This window comes from Stegodyphus dumicola, chromosome 5 (genome assembly GCF_044657685.1).
Source record: "Stegodyphus dumicola isolate Sdum_Otavi_A_Nest chromosome 5, ASM4465768v1".
Lineage (NCBI taxonomy): Eukaryota > Metazoa > Arthropoda > Arachnida > Araneae > Eresidae > Stegodyphus > Stegodyphus dumicola.
Window position 1 is genome coordinate 234,418,483 of NC_140772.1, and position 24,848 is coordinate 234,443,330.

Here is a 24,848-nt window from a genome sequence, read left to right on the forward strand (position 1 = left end):
GAAACAGTTTTTCACAGACGATTCAGTATTTCTCATTCAACTAATTCAGTTCTCACTTCCAATACAAAAATACATAAAAACTCAAACTATCTGTATTAAAAATTACGAAGTAAATCTGAAACACTTATTTCCTCGAATAAATCCCAGAATGGATTAAGCATGATTTAATTCTCAATAATAAAAGAAGGCTTTATCTTTGTTGTTGCGAAACTCAGTTGCTCTAGATTGGCAACAAATTCGCTATTCTGCAAAGTTTGAAATGTAAACAAACATGTCCGCCATTGCAAAATTCATTAGGCATAGCTACACTTAAACAACTTCTAAATTGTTGATAACTCCACAAATATTACATGCAGATTCACTAAAGCCATAAAAACCTTAACTGGAAAGATAAGAACAACAAAAATTCAATCATTTTTTAAACCAAAAAACGGCCAATTTACAAACATATAAGAATAAAGAAACTGAGCTCACTGAGCCGAGTAACAGAGTGGATATCCATATATATATATACTTTTGATGCGGCCGATTGCAACCATCTACATGTTATAGCAGTCCTACATACAAAATTTCAACGTTCTGAGGCTATTGGTTTTTGAGTTACGCGAGATACGTACGTACGCACAGACGCCATGAAAAGTTTTCTTTAGAATTCATTTCAAATCAGTTTTATAATTTTTTTGGGGGGAAAAGAGTCCTTTATTCTTTACTTGGGGATGTCGCACAAAAATATCATTAAATTGCATTGAATAGCGTTCAAAATCGATATTTTCGTTGAAGTATAATACCCGAAATTTTTCGCGATTACAATACTTCCTTTTTACTTCGTACAAGGAAGTAAAAATAAATAAAATAAATTATAAGTCTGATTTAAAATGGATTCAAAAGATATTTTTTTATGGCGTTTGTATGTAGGTACGTACGTATGAATGCATCTCTCAACTCAAAAACGAGTAGTTCAGAGCGTTAACATTTTGTATATAGGAACAGCTATAGGATGCAGTTGTACACCTCCCTTTTTGGTGGCAATAGGCCGTACCAGAAGTATATATGCACTCTGTTACTCGGCTTCGCGAGCTCAGGTTTTTATTCTTATATGCTGGTAAATTGTGCATTTATTTCTTTAAATTGATTGAATTATGTTGTTCGTATCTTCCGGTTAAGGTTTATATGCCTTTAGTTAACCTGTATGCTATAGTTATAGAATTGTTAACAATTTAAAAGTTGTTTAAGGGCGTCTAAGCCTAATTTTGTTTATTATAGCAGCCTTATTTGTTTATATTTGAAACTTAACAGGACAGTGGATTTGTTGCCAATCTAGAGAAAAAAAAAGTTTCGCTAGGGAAACTAAGCTTGGTAAAAAGTGTAATTTTAATTGAAAAAATTTTATTGTATTTTTAATTGCCTTTGGTGTTTTATGTTTTTCTATATCTCTCAATTTTTATTGAAACTATTTTGAGTTTTTATGTATTATTGTTCCGTTGGCGCAAACTCAGAACTGAATTATTTGAATGAAAAATGTGTCTCTAATGAAATTCAAGGAAACAAGTTTAAATGAAATGCAGGAAAAAATGCGTATAATTTAATATTCCGCTCAAGGAAGTGATGTGATGCACAAATCAGATTTTTTTTATTTATGTAAAAGAAGCATTTGTTGTTTTCAACAGTGGATTTCATGCACTGGCAAAATATAAACGAGTGCCACTGAAGTAAATAGGTTTTGCAGGCTTAGTGCACAGAGAGTTAAGAAAAACCCCTTTTATAAGAATGCTTTCCCCCCCCCCTTATATTTTCTCTGTAATATAGAACATAATTATGTTACAAATGATTGCGCGTAAATAACATAATGATGATAATTAGGATAAGAATATGAATAAAATGTTAAAAAATGATTCATTAAATTTTTATTTTATTATTTTTGTATTATTATTATTTTTAATTTCATTTTTTGTATTATTATTATTTTTAATTTCATTCATATAAACATAAACAAATTTACAAATACCCATATTTTCCGAAACAAAATCACTGATTCTAATGGCACAAAATTTCGATTTTTGTTCACGATTCGATTCGACTTTCACATTCATTAAAATCGAAATTAAAGAATTCGATTTTTAACGAACGTGATGATCGCGATGGATGCAATTTTTTGAATATTTGGCGTAACATTTTATAACATAATTCTTAAATCTCCGGTCAAAAATATTCGGCCTGTTTCTCTAAATTGTCGACTTTACTAAATGTTGTATAAGAAGAGAGAAAAGTTAATAACGTTGGTTCGGTTAAACATTTTATTAATGTGGGAGGCATACTCATCGACGCCTGCTAAATACGCAAAGACCTGGCGGACGTTAGCCCAGCACAGCGTAGAGCAGCAGACGAGCTTTGAACATGCTGTGAACAAGATGTGTTGCTCTGAAGCTTAGTTTTAGGGCCGTGTTGCCAGAAGTTTTTTAACTAAAGTAGCAAAAGAAGACTAAAAAATTCGCAAAAAGTCGCAAATGACGTCAGAGACCACGTGATATTTTGTGACGTCATAGTTACTTCGATCCTTAGTCGTTTTAATTACGTATCTTAAATTTAACGAAAATTTTAAAAGTATATTGCTCAATTTCAATTGTTTAAATATCCATTCCTTTTGTTATTAATTCTTGTTCGGTTTAATATAGCGCCCTCTTGTGAGAGGAGACAAATTTAGTTTAGTTGGTTGTTGAAGAATGTACGCAGCGGACCTATGGTGCGTTAGCTCGCTCCACTTTGTCTGTGCTAATGGAGAACTTAACTTGTAACTTGTACATTATGTACTAAATAATTAAATATTTGTGTGGCCTAACTTAATTAGTTTTATTTTGGAACCATAATTCGTAATTCATCCCATTTTATACCAAACAATTCTTATTTAATTTAAATTTCCGTTCTTAAATTAATTTGTAAGATATTCCTCACAATTAGATTATTGGCGCTTTTGTACTAAATTTTTGAGTTGGCAGTTAAGTTTTTTAATTCAGTATTTTTTTTTTTTGGCTTAATTGTGAACATTTTAATTAAAGAAGAAGTTTCAGTGAGTTTTCCAATCTGGGTGATGCACTTATTTGAGATTCACATTACTTAAGAAAGCCTTGTTCGTTCTTCCACCGCTAAATTTATTTGTGTTGGTATTTAGGAAAATGCAGTTGCTTTAATTTTTAAGTCATTTCTATTCCTTGCTTCTTAGTACTATTATAATCAGGAGGATGGGTTTTATTTCTTTCTTTGTTTGAGTACCCAATATATTGCAAGTTCTTTTGTAAAGCATTAAAATCGTGAATATTAGTATTAAGGTACATAATTCTGTGTTTTACAAAGCATTTTACGATATATTAAAAAAATCTTTGAAGTCGCAAAAAGTAGCATAAGGAAATGACAGAGGTCGCAAAAATTTCGCAGAATCGCAAATACGAAAATTTTACTAGCACAAGTTTTTCAAAAATCGCAGACTTGCGAAATAACGCACGATCTGGCAACACTGGTTCCGGGTCCAAGCGGACGCTGTCTGCAGCTAGCCGTGAATGGAAATAGACGTATTCTCAACGCATGAGCTTTTTTACGTGCCTGTAGGACTTGTAGATACTAGTAGTGTAAGAATTCACGAACTGTATTGCACTTCCTAATATTTGTGGGGTTACTTCAATGCTTGCGTCAATTTCATCGATCATCAGATATACGTTAATTTCATCTTTTATCATCCTTTCATTCATGTTATTAATCTTAGTAAGGTTAGTAAATAAATTAGTTAGGTATGTTCCCTTTGTGCTCTCCCAGTATTTTATAACCCCACATTAATTATTAGTCCAAAAAGGAGCTTTGTCCCTGAAGGACTATACTTTTCGTTTTGCGATTTTGCGTCGGAACCCTATAAACAGCGTATCACTTTTCAAATCGTCGCCATCAAATACTATCACCCTGGATTATATTTGAAGAAATTAAATAATGAAGAATCTGCATCAATGTATGTATGTTTCTCGCATTGTGATTAAAAAAAAAAACGGTACCTAGAGCCATCCAGTTTTGAATGACGAAATCCTACTGCGAATATGGGCATCTAAAAGCCCAGATTTGAAATTTGGAATTTGTTTTATGATGGATGTCATATTTTGTAAAATTTTAACGAATTTTTGATTAACGAACTCAACGATTTAAAAGCGAGCAATGGCAACACTCTACGCCTCCCCCCAAAAAAAACTTTTTATCTCCAACGCGCGGAACTGTGTATCGTAAATTCTAAAGACACGCTCATTTTAAAATTATTTTGGGACATTGCCGTTGGACTGATTTTATAGTTTAAGTGCAAAGAACATGATATTTTCTGTCTGTGTCATAATCTCAAGATCGGATATATCGCAACTGAGAGGTTCCACGAGTCATTTTAAATTGTGAGTGTCTTCGGAAAACTTTCAGAGTATTATTTTGCCTTACATTTAGTATTTTATGCGATTTCTGCCTTCTGCAAGATAAAGATTTATATGTATAAACAATTAATTTTCCATTTTATTGATAAATATTCTTGTAATCAATGCGGTTTTGATTATGGTGAACATTTGCCTGTGCATAATGAGTCGCCGTTGATCCTCTTTGAAATCTTATCGGGGAGTCAACATCGAACCTGCTGGGAATTCCCTGTTCTAGTGAAATACAGGCGGCTTTAATAAGTGTAAGACGTTTCAATATCTCTATGAATAATAATGGAAATGGTCGGGAAATATAATGAATGCTGTCATGGCAAGCATTTCGAAAAATCACAAATATTTCTGGAAGCATAAAAAACATCGGTACTGAATAATTACAATATTCTGTAAGGTGGTGATTTCTTACAGTGCTGGTATCTTCAAGTATATACTAAAGCGATCGCCCAAAACGTCTTATTTAAAATCAAATGAATTTTTTTACGAATTAAACAAAGCAGAAGATTTCAACTCCAATGATTACTGTAAAAGCAAAAATTGTTTTCATAAGACATAACAGCTGATCGTTTCTGAATTATCAATTCATTCTGCTTGATGATTCTGCTTTGAACTGTAACTTTAAACTCCGGCTTGATTCGATTTTTATGAAACAGTACCTCCTTGAGATACAATGCATTCTTAAAATATTTTATGCTATCTTTTTCCCTTTCTCGGTCGCGATTTTCGTTTCTTATTAAGATTTTACTTTGACACAATTCTGTTGCTGTTATTTTTCAAGACCATTTCAGTAATATGAAAAGGGAAAGGAAGTACCACTGTTTTGCTACACATTACCAAGTGCATGGCACAGGAAATGAAAAATAAAATAAAATAAATAATTTTAGGAATGCAACATATCATTCAAAAAGCGCTGTTTCATAACCGTCGAATCGAGAATATGTTTTAAATTACATCGGTTTGACAAGAAAACTAACACGTATATTTTAGAAATGATTAATTGTTATGTCTTATGAAAATAGTCTCATGAAAATAATACACAATACTTTCTATGTCCGAAGAAATATTTGACATTTTTTAGAGTGATCGCCATTACAGCATTCAACATACTTTCCGTGATGAAATTTCCATTATTATGCCCATATATATTAAAATGCCTTAAACTTATTTTTAATATCGAAGTTTATTCCTGTTGTAGAACGACGGTGTGATTTATCTCAATTTTCAGATATGAAGCAGAAACACATTCGTGTTGGACATAGTAAAAGTGAATCCAGTCGGACTGAAGTAAAAAGGAAGTGCAGATACTTAAACCAATGAAATGGCATGATTCCAATGCTTGAATTCGAAGTATTCTGAGAAATAAACGATTGAACGAGCATTGAAGTTGATGATAGCAGCTCTGAGAAATTAGCAGAAGACACACCTTTCATAATTTGGAAAAGTAACATTCTCAGTAAATTTGTTTTTATAGAAGATTTAGCTAAAATGAGTAATTGAATTAAACGGGAACTGACTGATAAAGTTATTATAATGAATTTTTATATTTAAAACGTAATTTAATTTAAATTTAATTTTATTTTATCAGACGAATTTATTTTAGTTTCAGTGAAGCATTAATTTTATTTTCAGTGAATTTATTTTATTTTATCAGACGAATTTATTTTACTTTCCTAGTCTTTCTATACCTTTAACAGATTATCCATTTTTCATAAATATACTCTATACACCCACTTAAATTTTTAAATTCGTACAACTATTTTAGTAAAATGATAGATTTTCACCAAAGAAGAGAGACTGCATATTTGATAAAAGCCTTATTTTAACCCTTTCTGGCACGCTACCTTTTAAAGTCGGAGTTTTGATTTAAAAAAAAAAATAAATAAATAAATTAATAAATTTAAAAAAGTAAAATTTTTTGAAGATAGTACTTATCGTTTTAATTCTGTGGGTGTTCCCAAAGTGTCATACTGTTTGAATAGAGCTTCGAAAAGAGTGCTCAAACGAGCATTGTTGTCAAAGAACTGACAGATGAGATGCGGAGAATACAGATTCACAGTTATCCTGGATTATCGGTGAGCCTGGTCTGGATACGCCTTGGGTTCGCCGCTTGATTTTAGGCAAGATTTCAAGGTAAAAATTTAAAACTGATATAGAATAAGGAGATTAGCATACAGACAAAAATAACGTAGAAATTTCTTTTCAAACAATTCCTTTTATACCCTAAAAAAATCTGGAAGATTTCTTTGAAAAATGAGGGTCTTAAAAATCTTAACATGGCTAAAATTTATGGACTGGTTTGTGTTGAGCTGCCATCTACTATAAATAAAGAAAGTTCAGAGTAACCTATAGTAACCTATAAATCCTTTTTCATTCAATTTTTCTGTGCGTACAGAAGGAAATTTTTCCGTGTGTCCAGACCGGACACACTGTGCCGCAAAGGGTTAAGCAAAGCATAGCAGTTTTTGACTTCTGTATTCAGTGTGTTGTCCCTCTCTGGTGTGCTAGCGCTGAAATTTCTCTCAGTTGTTCATTTCTTTTATCATTCATTTATTTATCGCTTTTTATTTCTGATACAAGTAGTATATCAATTAGCTATAAAGTAGTAGTCAATTAGCTATAAAGTTGCACATATTTTGCAGAAATTTAACTTTCGGGTTGTTTATTCTCCCATCAATAAAATTCCGAGTTCCATACTCAAGGACCCCATTCCGGATATGAATTCCTGGGGTATTTATAGGATTCCTTGCCAGTGTGATTTAATTTACATTGGCCAAACTAAGAGAGCCTTAAAATTTCGCGTCAAGGAACTTGAGACATATGTTAGAAAAAAGGAAACACAGAAGTCTTCTGTTGCTCAATATTGTTGGTCCGAAAACCACTCTTTCAATTTTTCTGCTGCCAAAATTATTCAAAAAACATCTTCCATTGGAGAACTGGATTTTCTAGAGGCATTTCACATACATAAAAATCTTTCTGTTCTAGTTAACGATCCTAATTCCAATCCAAATTTGCCTTCGGCGTTTAAAGAAATTATGTTTTAGTTCTGTTTTCACCAACAAATGGCGCCACTTGCTTATTCTTGTCCAGGCTTTCTTATCTTATCTAATCATTATTTCCTGTCTTGTTCATTTGCGGTTTTTGCAGCTGAGGATGGTGGTTCGGTAAAACCATCGAAACTAGTCCTGTGAAAATTTTGTAAATATAACGCTGATTTTTGTTGTTTGACTTCTGAATTAGTATTTATTCGGCGTGTTATTGTGTCTTAAGTAGTGAAATAGTTTAAGTTTCAAACAAAATACCATTAAGTTAAAAAAAGTTAAGATTGTTGTAACGTCAGAACACCCGTATTGGGTGAAAGAAAAGAACGGTTGTCTTTTAAATATTTATTTTTAAAACTTAATAAGAATTCCTTGAGTATTAAGTAAGATAATCACATCATTTCAGCCATAATACATACAAAGGCCGCTAACGCGGCTATGACGCTGACATGCGTCTGCTTCTTTCGTTCACAGCATAAAAAGCGCACGCACGAAGCCCTCTCTTCGTTTTGTTAAAAGTCTGTCTGAAATACCTGGAATGAGGTAATTACTAAGTCCCCTTATGTCTCGAAACCGCACCAGGGGATTTCTCCAAAACCTTTCCTCAAAGTTCTCTGTTAATTAGTCTCTGAACAAAACAGGAAGTTCTTCTCATTAAGTACCTGTGTGTCCGAGGTGTGCATATGTCGTCACACTGTTATGAGTATTGTTTTATTTCTATTAAAATTCCTCTAATAATCCAATCCTAAATGAGAAAACTATCTGCTTAGCTTTCAGGTGCATATGTTAAAGAGAAGATCGAAATACAACTATTTTCTATATTAAACATACCTGAATTCACACTGACCTGGTACACCTCAGTAACATAATTAAAAATTGTAAAAAATCTACCAAAGAATACCAAAAATTACCTGGTATAAGACTCAGTAACATAGTTTTATTTTTAAAAACAAAGTTTCTTTTTCTATAGACATTAACAAATAATTCAGTATATTTTTCTCTATTTCAAAAAAGTGACGGGGAACTCAATTCGAAATCGAGTCTAAATCTTTGTAATTACTTATTGACTAAAATACTACACACGAAGGCATCCCTCATAAAATACTTTATGAGGCATGCCTTCGTGTGTAGTGGTCAGCACATTCGGCGCGTATTCGAGAGGTCCGTGGTTTGAGTCCCGGCTAGGGCATTGCTCATTTTTCACATCTCCTGCTTCAAAAAATCTTAGTCCCAGTGGCGCTCGAACTGAAAGAGGTGGTAGATGATGATTCTCCACCACCAAGATTTGACGATTCTCTAGTCGACTGAAGATTAGGGGCTAGAGATTTGGCGATTCTCTAGCCCCTAATTTCCAGTCGCACTTTAAAAGTGGGAGTATATAAGGTATTTCGACCTCCTTCTTAGCATGTCTTTGTGTTGTAGTGGTCAGCACTCTCGGCGCGTATTCGAGAGATCCGTTGTTCGAGTCCCGGCGAGGGTATTGATCATTTTTCATCTCCCCTGCTTTAAAAAAATACCTAACGTCTCTACAACTTAATTTATTAACTGATAAAATCTTAAACCCAAATGTCCGGAAAATATAATTCTTTTTACAAGCATCTCACACAGTATCTGACAGGTCATGGCCCATATATGTCCTATCTTCACAGATTTCGCCTAAAAGACAGTGACCAATGTATTTGTGACAGTACTGGTGACCCAGATCACTATCTGTTTGACTGCTCGCACACAGGGAATTCTCATTTAAAAAGACAAACTGCAATCAATATGCCGGCATGGTTCAAGAACACAATTAAGAATAAATATGCGCTCAGCCGCATTAGAAACTGCATTACCACTGCTAATAGCATTGCTGACAACCTGGAGTGACTTCTTTCTTTGGACACCGTGCCGTCAGCAGCCTGCTCTGTACATATATTAATCTACTTAATTTCTTGTGTTTTTTGTTGTTGTTTTTGATGTTTTTTAATTATATTTAATATTATGATTAATCCAAAACTCATTTAATGTATTTCACAATTTGTAATGTATTTGTTCATCTTTACATCTGCACCTGATTTTTTATAGCACATCCTTAATATAACTGTATGCCTAACATGTACGATAATAGTGTTCCGCTTAGTCTCATCAGTCCCCATCATGCACCTTCTTTCCATGTTCTAGTCCTTATTTCAATGTTCCTCGTTTCGTGGCCAATCCCCGGAGGTCACAGTACTAAGCTCTTTTTTTATATTTATTCATGTATTTATTTTTAATTGCGTCGACGGGATCCAATAGGCTGAAAAGCACCTAACCCAGTGGACCAGCTGTTCCGTCGATGGTGAAAAGAAAAGAAAGGAAAGTCGGTAATTTTTATGTGAGATTTGGTCGGGAAAGCCATAATTTCAGTAATCGAACAGATTTTGAAAGGAAAAAAAAACTATGGATGCTTTTGCATCGTATAGAAAAGACACGATTAGAAGACAAACTTGAAAATTAGAGCCACAGTATATTATATTGTTACTTAATTGTTTATAACATGTCAGTTATTTCAGTTGAACTGTCAAAAATGCATTTTTAACTTTTTCCTGTTTTAAAACTATATAATTCGTTAGATGAATTATTTTTGGGGTGTAAAAAATCTAATCCTAACAATTGATTTGCGTTATTATGACTCAAAATAGTTTAACATTTATTGAGTATCAAATAATGTAGGTATACGCCTTTATCATTTTCTTTCAGGTGGAGAAATATTTAATATCTCTGGTTCAAATCTCCAGACAGAAAATTTTATTAAGTGTGTATTAAATAAATTTTCATTTCTTAAATTTATGCATTGCAGATTTTTCTTTATATACTGCTCCTTAATTTTTTTGAGATTGACTTTCAAGGTTTTGGATGTAATGGCAGTAATACGCTTTCAAACTACTGCATTTTAATGATAATATTAATTTCACAATTTAAAATATTCGGTTATTTTGAACAGTTACATTTTAAGTGGTAGACCACAGACATTTGAAATATTTTCTAATAATGAAAGAAAAATTTCCATCGATATTCTTTAATATTTTAATTTTACATTTATTCTTTAATTCTTTATGTAAATTGAAGAATAAGTTTCATTATAATGAAAGAAAGATTTCCATGGAGATAAAAATTAATTAATAAAATAAATTTTTATTCTTTAATATTTTAATTTAACATTTATTCTTTAATTCTTTAATTTTATAATTTCAGTTTTAATTTTCAATGTAAAAATATAACTTTTTATTTTATATACATATCTAATGGGTGTATTTATTTAATTTGATCGTGTTGATATACCTATTTTAAAATTTTACTAATTTGAAGAATTAATTAAATATTATAAAAACGACTGAAAATAAAGCTGCCGATGGATATTGTTGTTAACAACAAATCCACAACTTTCAAACTTTATCACCTACATTATAAAGTGAATATCACTCGAATAATTAAAAAAATTGAAAATATAAATTTTAGAGAACTGCTTTCGAATTTTTTTTTTTTCATTTAAGAGAATTTTAATCTTCGATACACAGAAAAAATGAACATATGCTTTCATTATGGCACTGATATGAAATTTACAAAGTGTATTTATTAGTATACATAAAATATCGTAGACGAAAATTTGAAAATCCCATTCTTTTTAAGAATTTTATCAAAATTTCAGAGGTTGAGTTCTAATCGTAAATTTTCAAGCACATGAAAAATTTAAAACATACCCGTTTTATGAAGCTGCCGAAAAACTTTTATTAAACAAAATCCATAGAGAAATATTTCAAAGGGCAATCCATGAACGGCATGGCGTTTGTTTTCACAATGCAAACATAACCATCGAAAATATTCATGCGTGTTGCACACGACCTCTTCGAGATGCTTTTACTCTCATCAACTGTATCTGCAGTTACGAGCTTAACTGTAACTGCTTCAATTCGAGAGTTAATCCTGCAGGAGACCTTGCTCCAAATTGTTTGTTTGGCCGTCATGCTTCTTGAATTCAAAGATTACATTTTATCCGAGAGGACTCGAGATCGAGTCATACTTTCCGAGGGAGTTCGGATTTGACTGCATCTGCACACTTAGCGTGAGAAAGATCTGAATCTCTTTAATTCAGAAGTACATAAAAATACGAATTACGGACTTAGGAATTAGTTTCTAAATCCTTCGGGAGTTTGTCGTGCACTAGTTAATCGAAAAAAGTTAGATTTATTTGCATGTGTTTTAACCGAAGCAATTTATAATAAATTTTTGGGCATCTGTATATCTTGGATAATGTATTAGCAAATATTTTGTACGGTTTCTTCTCTTTATAAAATATATTGATCCTGAGGAGAAAAATGTAGCTGTGGACGATAACTTACGCATACATTTTTAACGTCTTCTAAAGCAGCGGTCGTCAACCCTTAGAACTTCACAGACCACTACATATATAATTTTGTGTTTGGCGGACCACTAATATGAATTTAAAAAAAAGTAAATACATTTATACAATAATAATCAGCAAACTACACATATTCCGTTCACATTAAAAATTACATGAAAAGTACAAAAATCTTACCTTCTTGTTCAGAAAGCTTCACATTTCCATATCACTGAAAAGGAACTTCACGAAAAGCAAGACGCTGGCAAACGCAAAGCAATATCAATAAACTGACAGTGTTATGACGCCAATTTTTAAAAGCTTCCAGTGATGCCCTTATAAACAAGAATGCACAAAAGGAAAGAGAATTCCAGTTCGCGCTATTATTGATAACAGCTGCATATCCATGGATGCCAACTCTCACTTTCAAATGTCGCTAAATGCACCTGCAAAAGTAGTTAAAAAGTCGCTAAATTTAGAAGGAATTTCGCTAAAAGTAGTAGCTAAAATTAAAAAAAAAATTATAATCCATATTCCATAGGAGGTTTTGTTACTCGTCATTTTTGAAACTGAATCTTCATAAAAATATAAATAAATGTCCCGATTTTTCTGCGGATCATCAGAAAGTTTTCACGGACCACTGGCTGGCGAACGCTGCTCTAAAGCACTTTTTTCATCCAAATCGAATAAACTAAAAACACTGAACATAAATTTCTGTTATATGATTCTAACGAGAAAGGGCTTTTTAAAGTTTGTAGAGACATTAGGTTAATTAGAAAAACCAGAGAGATGAAAAATATGCAACTGCCTTCGCCGGTAATCGAACGACGGACCTCTGAAATACCGGCTTAGTGTGCTGACCACTACACCACGAAGGCACGTTAGAAAGGCGGGAGAAATACCTTATAAGTTAAAAAGAACTCCCCCCCAAGCGAGACGCTGCATAACTAGCAAACTACAGTTACTTCTTGATATTCCTTAAACCAAGATTATTACAAAAGAACTATAGAATTTCAGTAATTTATAAAAACATGGCAGTGGTAGAAGACCTTCTGAAATATGTGCATGCGTATGGGAAGGTTGTTTTTCCAGGACCCCAGGGAATGACCATCTACCGCATGCATCTGTAATCGAAACAGCTTCGTTTTCAGTAGAAGACATACGCTTTGTTTTTAAATACTGCAACGACTGAAATAAACATTTAGTGAATTTAAGCCGTTTAAGTAAAACTTTGTGAACTGTAGATTACAGAATACTCAGTTCAAGGCTCACTTTTGTCGATTTCTTCTTCGGTTGAGTAGAGTTGGCCGGATCATTTCATGGTCGGTATTTTTTAAATGGGTAGAGACATTAGGTTACTTCGAAACAGGAGACATGAAACATGAGCAATGTCCTCGCCTGGACTCGAATCTCGGACTTCTCGAATACGCACCGAGTGTGCTGACCACTACACCACGAAGACATGCTAAGAAGGCGGGAGAAGTACCTTATAAATCTGGAGAGGTTTTCTGCACATAGCAAATTTTTGGAGTTTAATCGAAATTTGGTAACAGATTGCTTGTTCGCTTTCGCCACTGCAGATGTCACGTGATGCACGGTAGATGGCTCGCGTCACATCTAATGATGAGGGAAAAAAAACCTTCCTATCTGCACAAACGATAACTCCTTTAAGTTTCGTCGGAATGTCTTTTTTTTTTTTTTTTTTTACTGTTAATTATTTAAATTTCATTCTTCTGCATCCCCTATTCCCCTTATAGGGATATTAGGTCGTCCAAGGGGTCGTGACACGGGAGTTTCTCTAAAATTCTAAACATGAACAACTGATATATTAAGTTTATATTTTAATTTCTGTAATTCAAGTTGTATGAACGTCATCTTGCGTATCGAGGGCAACACACTTTTATTTCCAGGCTGTGATTACTTTTTTAATGCATCTGCGACAATAAATTAAATGTGCAGTATTTGAATATTCTTATATGAAAAGTGGTTAATCTTGTATAGGAGATAAAACTGAAAGTCAGTTCGTTATTGAGTAAGGTGAAGTAAGCGAGGTACGAAATCTAAGACTAATCCTGTTGGCAGAAATTAGGACTGCAGTAACAACAGTCGATGCGACTAGAAAAGCAAAATATTATTACGGATTTGGTATTTAAATAGCTAACGTTAGTAGAATTTTATATTAAATTTATTCCCCGTGCAGTGCAGCGCGTGATGAATATTAAAGGAAAGCTAAGCCGAAAATTAAAAATGCACGAGCACGTGCATTTAACATTAAATAAATAAATATCTCGTTTTGATTTCGAGAAAGTTAAGATCAATAGTAAAATTAAGAAAGCCCTTGATGATTCCACCAAATTCAAAGATTATAAGAAAGACAAGCTCCCCGACCACATCATTGAGAAAATGAAAGACAAAAACCGCATAGCAAAAATCTGGCGAAGAACAGGCGATCCCACTATTAAAAGAAATTAGGAACATCAATACCCTCCTCCTAGAGTACAGATCAAATTGTTGGGATGATTTCTTAGACTCCATGGATTTCTCTCCGAATACAGTCTGGCGTATTGGAAATTCCTTCAGGAATACTAATAACAGAAATATTGATCCTCTCTACACCAGTAGTGGAATTGCTTATTCTGAACATGACATGGCTGAAGCCCTTGCGCAGCATCTAGAAAAGACTTTCACCAATAATGCCTCTAATAATGATGAGACAGATGGAGAAGTCGATAATTTCATTAACCACCTAGCTGACAGAAATTGTAATAATCACTTCAACCCAACTTCTCCAACAGAAATAAGTAATATAATTAGCAACTTTAAGTCCAGGAAAGCTTCCGGCTACGATAGCATCACCAATACGGTTCTCAAAGCTCTCCCAAGAACCTACATAGTCCTCATTACAAACATAGTCAATGCTTGTATGAGGCTCAATTACTTTCCGCAACAGTGGAAGCACGCGCAGATAATTACGTTTGTCAAGCCGTGGAAAAACCCAAAGGACTTAAACTCCTACCGTCCGATCAGCCTTCTCACCAGTTTGGCAAAGGTATTTGAGCGTGTGCTTCAAAAGAGATTAACTCAACATCTAAAGGATAAGAAAATTATATGTAAAGAGCAGTTTGGTTTTAGAGCCGGTCATAGTACCGTGCACCAACTACTGAACGTTACAGAATTTATTGCAGAAAACACAAAGTTAAAAAAACAAAAAAGTTAAAAAAAGAACACAATCGCCAGCTGCTTTCTAGATCTAGAAAAAGCATTTGACAAGGTGTGGCATGAGGGTCTCCTCTACAAGCTGCACCTTGTTCATCTGTCCATCAGTTTTATTAAGCTCATGAAAAGCTATCTTAAAAACAGGACCTTTCAGGTAAAAATTAATGACTCTCTCTCTTCAAGAAAACGAATTAAAAGCGGAGTGGCTCAAGGAAACGTTCTGGGACCGCTTCTGTTTAATATCTACACGAATGATATGCCGGTTCCTTTAAATGCAAAAGTAGTGAAATATGCCGACGACACAGCAATTTTAACCAAGTCGCTAAAACCTCAGCTCGCTGTAGATAAACTTGAAAGCGCAGTAAATATCATAGCACACTATTATGACTCATGGAAATTAAAAGTAAATCCGTCAAAGAGCCAAATTCTCCTTTTCAGACGTCATCGGAAGTTCACTCCTGTGAATGTAAATATAAAAATTAATGATCAAGCCCTACCAATTGTTTCAAGTACCAAGTATCTAGGAGTGGTCTTCGACTCACAGCTGTTATTCAAAGAACACACGGAGTATGCCTTGCGCAAAGCCACCGCTGCTAAAATGTCTCTTTACCCTTTTATAAGAAGAAATGCTAAATTAAATATCAGTCTCAAGAAGAAGATATATACCAGCTTAATAAGACCCACCCTACTTTATGCAGTGCCTATCTGGGCCACTGTGTACAAGACTTATAGACACAAACTACAGGTCTTTCAGAACAAAATACTCAGACAAATTGTTGTCTCCCTATGGTTCGTACGTAACCTGCAGATACATAAAGAACTAAAAATAAGACCCATAGCTGATCAAATTCTCACCACGAGCCACAATTTCTATGCTAAAATAGAACTTTCTCAATACGTGATCTGATAAATCATATCCGTGATCTGATAAATTATGATCCTACTATAGAAATTGCAGCAAAGCGCCCAAGAGGCATCTTCCATAACAGCAAATGGCGAAATGTGTATATATTGTACATAGTACTATTATCTTTATTTTATCTTCATTGTGTCATTTTACCAGTGTCTTTGAAACTTTATAGACTTATGGATATGATCCGTGTACCTGGATCTTCAAAGCACTGATCTTATATTTGTCATTTTCGTAATCTTCTTATTGTTATATCAGAGACTTGGACTTATGGACATGATCCGTGTACCTGGATCTTCAAAGCTCTGCTTATTTATTGCTAGTGTAAAATGTTTTTTCACCATTTGCTACTTCGCTCAAATACCGCCGTACCTATATGTACATAGTGTATAGTTTCAGTAACTCATGTGCCTCAGTGTTGTACAAGAACTTTAGTGTTTAATTTCTCAGACCAAGACTTCACTGAATTGTGATATCTACTATTTCAAGATGCATTGGGCTGTGGACAGTTCACGGGAGGGTGACCCCCACATGACTACCACTGTCCAATCTGTGTTTTACAGCAAGGATGAATTTGAATATTTTGTTTAGCTAATCTGTTGCACTTAATTGTGCCATTTGTCTTCATTCAGATCGCGATATTAATTTAATTATTCCAATCTGGATAACCTGTTTCAAAAACTTGATAATTATTAATATATCCAATATTTCTCATTGCACGCGTAAGCTGCTTTGCTCGGAGTCTGAACTTGGGTGGGTGATCACCCACGTGACAGGCTCCTGCCAATCATGTCCCTCCACTCCACCTACATTTCACAAAATTTGACAAGTTTCGCCTAGTTGGCGCGGCGTAAATCGCCTTAATTAAAAACTTAAGTACCAACACCTTAGGGCAATTTACCAACAGAGACGGTTAAAGTAGCGGTTGGCTACTAATTGCCGCCTAGCCGTTGACTCGATTTCGATTTCAATTTTCGAGAAAGTTCCAGAAAATTCTCCCGCGCGATTTAAAATCATATAAAAAGGAGGAAAAGCTTTTTATAAGATTTTAAATTCAATTCAATAGTTAGTTAGTTTGTTGTTGTTTTAAGAGTTTGTTTGGAAAACTGCTTTTGCTGACTGTAGCGAATTCGCCGATTAGCTTTCTCTACCTGTTTTGAATTAAGTTCTCTTGAACGTTTGAGTAGTTAAAAGATAACTACTGTGAGATATTGTAATACTGCATGAATATCTGAAGAACTTTAAACATTTTTGTTGTAACAATAATAAATTTTGTTCATTTTTCATCGGACTTGTGCATTCATTTCATAACGAACCCGTACGCACGCAACAATATTACATAAATCAAAAATATATTTAAGTTTGCTTTCTAAAATGTTGTATCACATTAGGGTCTGCTGAATATATATTGTGGAGTAGCTTTAATTTAAAATTTATTTATAATTTATTTTTATTTCTTTTAATTTAAAAATTATTAACTATTATATAAGACTTGTATGGGGAGAACAGTACTATCTCAGTATTAGTACGTCAGTTTAAGCAAAAAGCCATCTACATACATTCAATTCAAACCTTGAATTTTTCATTAAGGACTTAAGTATTTTAGTTGTTAAGTCTATAAATACCTTATAAAATCAATACGTTTGAGTTCATAAATATTCTTCACTGCTCCATTTCAGGAATTAATACCGAGTGGGAGTATTTTTATTATTTTTTACGAATACTAATGGGAATCAGGAAAATTTCATGGTAAGCTTAGTGAATCTCACAGAACACCGCTTGGAAACCATAATTTAAGATTAATAAACATACGTACTTTCATCAGAATCCGTGGCAAATCATTTTCGGAAAATGATCTCTACCTTCATAAATCTGTGTTCAGATCTTCTTAACATCTTTGAGCTTCAAACATTTGAGATAATGCATCTAAAACACATTTACAAATTTAAAGTTTTTTGAAGAGGTGAGGTTTATGATGTGAAATTACGAACGTCGCATGGCATTAAGAAAACACTAATAACGTTAAAAACCTAAAAATAAATCGTATTAAAAGCATGGTAAATCACGTGAGGTCAATCGTATCAAACTTATCATATCAAATGATAAGTAACGTAGCAATGTAACCTATCATATCAAATGTATTATATTAAACGTATTGTAAAACTATCGTATCAAACACACTTATCGTATTAAACGTATTGTAAAACTATCGTATCAAACACACTTATCGTATTAAACATATGGACAATTGTATCAAAATATCAAACGTACGATCAAACCTATCAAAACCACCATCATCCTTAAAATTTAATGGATATAAAAATCATATTCAATTTTTCTTAAGGGGTGTTGCAACCACAACATCTTCAAAAAAATGGTGCTTTCGGATTTTTGCATTTTCAAATTCTCTACACTTTTATCTTTCTAAATATACCATTCTTTAATTTCTATGAAATCTAAATCTAGATTTAACTGAAATGAGCATTTTGTGATAAACTAAGGGGAAAAATATTTATTATTATTTTTTTATGTGTGAGAAAAGTGCTAAATTTTACTATGCTTAACAAAATATTCTGTAAATTACTATAAAATTCAAAATGTTTCAAAAGCTCATTTTAGTACAATCAAGAAGATATCTACAGCAAGCTTGTATCTATTTCAAGCTTGTATCTACAGCAGATTTTGTGTAAAGGTGCATCGAAAATGCCAATTTAACATTATCGGTATAGGGGTTGCTGATACCCCTTAAAAAACGACATTTCCTATCATTGTCCGAGTAACATCCTTAATACGAACAGTTTTATCTACCATAATTCTGCGCTATATCAGGATTTATGTAAATTCACGTATTTCTAAGGCTATATATGAAAATCAAGGACATATACGCAAAGGGAGATGCTCTACTTCATTTTGAATGATTCCTATTCCTAGAAAGGAAGAAGCCTAAGAATATAAAATCTAAAGCCTAACAGAAGAAATCATAGAATTTTAGTAGAAAATCTTCGATTTTTGAAGGCATAATAGACTGTTAAACGTAACAGATAAGAAATCTCAAGAAAAAGAGGTGTATTAAATCATAAAATGTCGGAGAAAATTCAATACGAATGTTAATGAAACCTTGATCTTCTCGTTCTTTTCCAGAGAAAGTAGATAATCGCGACAGTCTCTAAGTATCTTAATTATAGTCTCTAAGTACTCAAAGATCGGAGCAACGTTTTGTGTTGCTATTGTTGCTTATGCTGGCTTATGCTCACTTGTCTGACGTAGTCAACCCAAGGCCACGAAAGCGTGGCAAGGAACGCTAGATTACGCCTACCGTTGGCAACATCCTTGAGTACCATTCAGGTGACAGTGCGATTTAGCTCCCTTCCGCCCCCAATTTTGATGAAAAGCACCCCGGGGAAGGAACATGTCCGAAGGTCTCCCACCCCTCTCTCCTTCCAGCAAACCACACGAGGGGACTTTCGACTCGCCGCATGTTCAGAGTGCCACCATGTTGCACAGACACTACATATTTACAAACATCCATGCCTTCTCCGAGATTCGAACCGGAGCCCTTCGGCAAGGCAGTCAGCAATGCTAACCACTATATCGGTTGGGCGACGCAGCGTTTAGTGCTGGAGGGAACCTAACATCTCGGAGTCCCCAAACTCTGTTCTAAAATAAGCAGTATGTTGACAGAACGTGCGGTTCGTGAGTTTAGAATCTCTAACGTTAGGTCATTTTGTCGGACAGCTAATAGTTAACTTGCGCGGTAATTTTTGTTATACGTGTTATGACTGTCTATCTTTGTCTTATTAACCAGGTAGCGTTCTCTAACTCATTATGATCAAAAGGAACAGTGGAGTCTTGTCATTGCGCAATTAAGCAAACGCTTGTATCTGACAATACGACTTTTCCAGATTTAATCGTCCAGCTCCAGTTTTTATCCAGCTCCATTCCAGTTTTAATCGAGAACCTCCCCCCCCCAGCAGAAGGAATCCAATGACCTCATGCTCACTGTTTCCGCAGAGCTTCCGAGGGAAATTTTAGATCAACGGATTTTAAGTGCCCCCTTGTCTGAACGGCCAGTAGAGACATTAGGTATTTTTGGAAGCCGGCAAGATGAAAAATTAGAAATGCCTTCGCCGGGAATCGAATCGCGGACCTCTCAATTATGCCCTGAGGTTGGAGACCACTACACCATGAAGGCTCGCTAAGAAGGCGGAAGAAATACCTTATATACTCCTCCCTTTTAAAGGCCGACTAGGGTTTCTAGGGACCCAATCGCCAAATCCTGGGTGAGGAGAATCATCATCCAACACCCTTTTTAGTTCGGGAACCATTGTTGAGACATTAGGATTTTTTGGAAGCAAGAGAGATTGAAAAATTAGCAAACGCTTTCGCCAGGAATCGAACCGCGTACTTCTGGAATACGGGTCCAGCGTGCAGACCACCACACCACGAAGGCATGCCAAGAAGGCGGGAGAAATACCTAACAGGCCATACATTTACAAACAACCATGCCTTCTCTGACATTCTAACTTGGGCCCAGTGCTGTGCCAAACGATTCCACCCACTTACATACCGGCCATGTATGCTTTGTATATATGATTATATGCATTATATAAGTAAAGTAAAAAATGAAAATTTAACTTTCACTCGCGAACCTCTGACTGATACCTCACGAGTCAGTTTAAGAATCGTTGCTCTCGACTGACCATTATGTCCTTTACAGACGATTGTTGAGAAAGTAATTAGATGAAATTCTTTACTAGCAGTCTTGAAATATGTCACAAATGGTTTATTAAACAACTGAGTCTAATAATTTACTTATTGACAAACCACGCTAAAATAACGAGGTTAGCATAATTAAAGTTCACCTAGATAGTTGTTTTGTGCGCATTAAGAAACTCTCAACACATGTATTGTAAAACCATTTGACTAATAAGAAGAATGTATCTGAAAAAGATAAGAGTACGTTTCACTGGCATTGTGCTATCGGCTTGATGAAGAAAATAAAGTGTAATTATTTTAAAGTGGAAAAAACGGTACGTAGAAATTAAATGGTTCAGTCTGTCTTCATGGCAAGACAAACTGGTGGAGGACAATCCTACACGACTTTTATTTGTCTACTTTGAACGTTTAATTTAAGGAGATAGAAACCGAAATGCAAGATAAAGAAACAGGGCGAATAATTTTACGTTTCTTATATGCTTTTTATTTCAATAATGTACGTAAACGTTTTTTTTTTTTTTTTTTTTTTTTTTGTTTTTGAAGAGCTTGCTTAATACGGGCTACAATCTTCTTTTTCCATTTCTGAATGAATTCCATGCGAGATGAAAGATTTATCTTGATATCAAAGAAGATTTGTCTTGATATCAAAGAAAATTTGTCTTGATATCAAAAAAGATTTATCTTGATTGACTTTTGTTTACATGTTACAAAGTTCTGCCGAATGTACTGAAAAATAAGGTGAACGAACTGAATTTACCTCAATGCATTGAAACAGCAGACACTCTTACAGTGCCACGTCACCAATTTGCAGAGTTCATTTAGTAACATCGAAAATTGAAAGGAGGTCTTTTGTGATACTAAAGTTCAATTTTGTTATGCCGAAAGATTTTGTTCACTGTATTTAGCACAAAATACTAGTGGGTTCTGTATTAAAACATATGTAGCCTGTCCTTTCAAACAAACATATATGCATTACTTTTCACAAGAAAAAAGGATTTCTATAAACGGTTGAAAAATTTATTTTCAATCTTGTGACGAAGTCTTACAAAATATAAAATATTTGACTCAAATAAACCATCATTTGAGAAAGATTGGGTTTTAGAAAGAAGTTAGGCTTCACATTTTTGAGACATTCATTCATAGTTAGCATTCTTGAAATATATAAAGGACCTTCTCAGTGTCTGCATTTAAATTAATAAAGTCTTTGTATTTAAATTTAACATTTTTGTAAAAGAATATTTAATTCGAAAATAAAATATTTCTTTAAAATAATAATTAAAATGAGTAAGGCTAAATGGATTGAATTGGATTATTTAATTATAGCAAAGCGCACGAGGGCTATCTGCCTGAAAGGAGGGATGCCTTCGTGGAAGACTTTCTAAGGGAAACTGGCCCGTATACACGTTACACATGGAGAAAACCACGAAAACACCCATGCAGTCAGCCAGTTCGCGGGATTCGAATCTCGGAACGAACTACCAGTGTTCAGCGTCTTTACCGCTCGGCCGCTGGTGGGCTAAGGCTAAATGAGCCGAGAAAAATTAGGCTAGAAATTGTATAATTCCATGGCAAAATGATTAAGTCCATATTTTTGATTGCTAATAGCAATCCAACAAATTATTAAAAATAATTTGAGTTGTATGCATGAGAACAAAATATTATGTATGCCATCAATTTTGCGACATAATTTGACTCCCCCCCCCCCGAGAGAGGAAAAGCCGATCTGAAAGCTCAGTATTTCAAGTAGTATGAAAAGAACGCTGAATAAACACATACTTCAACGAAAACTACATTTTACAATTTAATGCTATTGTAGAAACATTAGGTTATTTTTAGGAAGCAGGCAAGATGAAAAATTAGCAGGTTAGGTTTGGGTTAGGTTAGGTTATTTAATTACGACAAAGCCTCGAGGGCTATCTGCCTAAGGGGAGGGATGCCTTCGTGGAGGACTTTCTAAGGGAAATTGGCTCGTATACACGTTACACATGAGGAAAACCACGAAAACACCTATGCAGCCAGCCCGTTCGCGGGATTCGAACCTTGGACCGTACTACCAGTGTTCAGCGACTTTACCGCTCGGCCGCTGGTGGGTTCTGAAAAATTAGCAATACTTTCGCCAGGAATCGAACCACGGACTTCTCAATTACCCGCTGAGCGTCCGGACCACCACACCACGAAGGCATGCCAAGAAGGCGGGAGAAATACCTTATATACTCCCTCTTTTAAAGGGCGACTTTTGGGAGACCCAATCGCCAAATTCTGGGTGAGCAGAATCATCATCCAACACCCTTTTAGTTCGGGCGCCACTGTAGAAACATTAGGTATTTTTCTGGAAGCATGAAAGATGAAAATTATGCAACGCCTTCGCCAGGAATTGAATTACGGACCTCTGAATTACGCGCTGAACGTGCAGACCACCGCACCACGAAGGCATCCGAAGAAGGCGGGAGAAATACTTTATACTATACATTGAAAGATTTTTGACATTATTTTCAAAAATCGCCGATATTCCATCCTATTTGGAAGACATCGCGTGAGCTCGATGCATAGTATAGTACGAGAAACATTGTAAATTTCCCGTGTACCATACTTTACCATAAAATTAAGTAGAAATTTTTTAAGGAAAAAAAGTAAATGGTAAGTTTTAGAGTACTCTGATATATATTTGAAATATTAGGTTTGTTATATAATAGAAGGATACAATTTTCTAAATGCTTATCAACAGAAGTGTATTTTATAGTCAGACCAGTGCGGTATGTTTGCAACAAAGCTCGAAAAGGTATATTTACAACAACGCTCCGAATAACATTATCTAGATTAAATGCAAACATCGGCACAAAAATTAGAGTAGGTTTCATTCTTAGTATCCGTAATTTTGTCTACAGTATTGATGTTAAAAGATTGGGATCAGGGAAATTCGAGAAACGACACCTCCCACCTTTCATCCGTCACTTTAAATAGCAGAGTATTGGCAAGGAAGCTGAGTTTATCTCGGAGTCTATCTGAGTTGAACAGTCAAAAGATGTAAACCTTTTTGTGATAACATATTATGTTGCGCTTTCTGCGGACGGCTCGAAGAGGAAAGAAAATTGATTGCTTTTGTAGTTCTTCGATGGGATTTATGGTAGTTCTTTGCTGTCTTTATTTCTGATGATTATTTGAAGTAACATATAATCCATTGCTAGTCGGCCGCCCTGTTTAGCATCAAGTTGATTATTTATTATTATTTTACTTTTAGCAGCTACGCTGCCAACTTTTGTCTGGCTTTTAAATATACCGGAAAAATGCCTGAAAAGAAACACCAAACGTTAAATTTAAAAATTGCGCAGAATTTTACTCCGCAAAACAACTTCAACAAAATAAATAAACTAAAAGAAAGAAAATCTGAGAGGTTTCAAATTTTAAATTACGTTCCAAAGCGGAGGTTTTTATTTTAACATTTTGTCTGTTACCATTATTTATTAAATGTTATATTCTTCGCACTTAAAGCATAAAATTCAGTTCAAAAGCAATATCGCAAAATAATTGTAAATTGACCACATCTTTAGAATTTCCGATACGCAGTATCGTGCGCTGGAGATAAAAATGTTTTCTTCTGTAAAACGTTGCCATTGCTCGCTTTGAAATCCTTGAGTTTGTTAATCAAAAATCCTTTAAAGTTTTACAAAGTATGAAATTCATAATAAAACAAATTCTAAATTTCAAATTTGGGCTTCCAGATGCCCCATATTCGCAGTAGGATTACGTCATTCAAACTTCGAATACTCTATGTACAGTTGTTTTATCACAATGCGAGAAACATACAAACAATGCGAGGAACAAACTAGGATTCATTTTTGAGATAAAATTGAGCCTTTATGCATTTATCGTGTCAAAAGAAATGGGCGGGAATGTAACTGAAACTTCTAAGTAGAAATTCAGTATTAGGAGTATTAGGGATCTACTGTAACTAATATCTTGCTTTTAAGCCTTGCAGACCTTACCAGGTTGCTAGTTTGAAATAAGTCACAAAATACTGAAGAAAGTTAAAATAACCTTTTAATTTAAATTGAACACAACAGACGCAAACTGTGCTACAGACGAAACTTGCATTGCTCGTGAGCATTTCAATGAACATAACAAATGTTAAATTGAACCGCCGAAAAAGTAATCCAAAATGTTGC

General features: G+C 34.3%; 1 protein-coding gene across 1 annotated transcript in view; it reads right to left on the reverse strand.

Annotated features, from left to right (window-relative positions):
- Positions 1-11,332, reverse strand: part of LOC118185111 (uncharacterized) — a 243,667-nt gene extending 232,335 nt beyond the window's left edge. The window contains exon 1 of the mRNA XM_035354918.2: positions 11,206-11,332. The gene's annotated coding sequence lies outside the window, so the exon portion shown is untranslated. The remainder of the gene's footprint in view (positions 1-11,205) is intronic.
- Between the last annotated feature and the right edge of the window lie 13,516 nt (positions 11,333-24,848).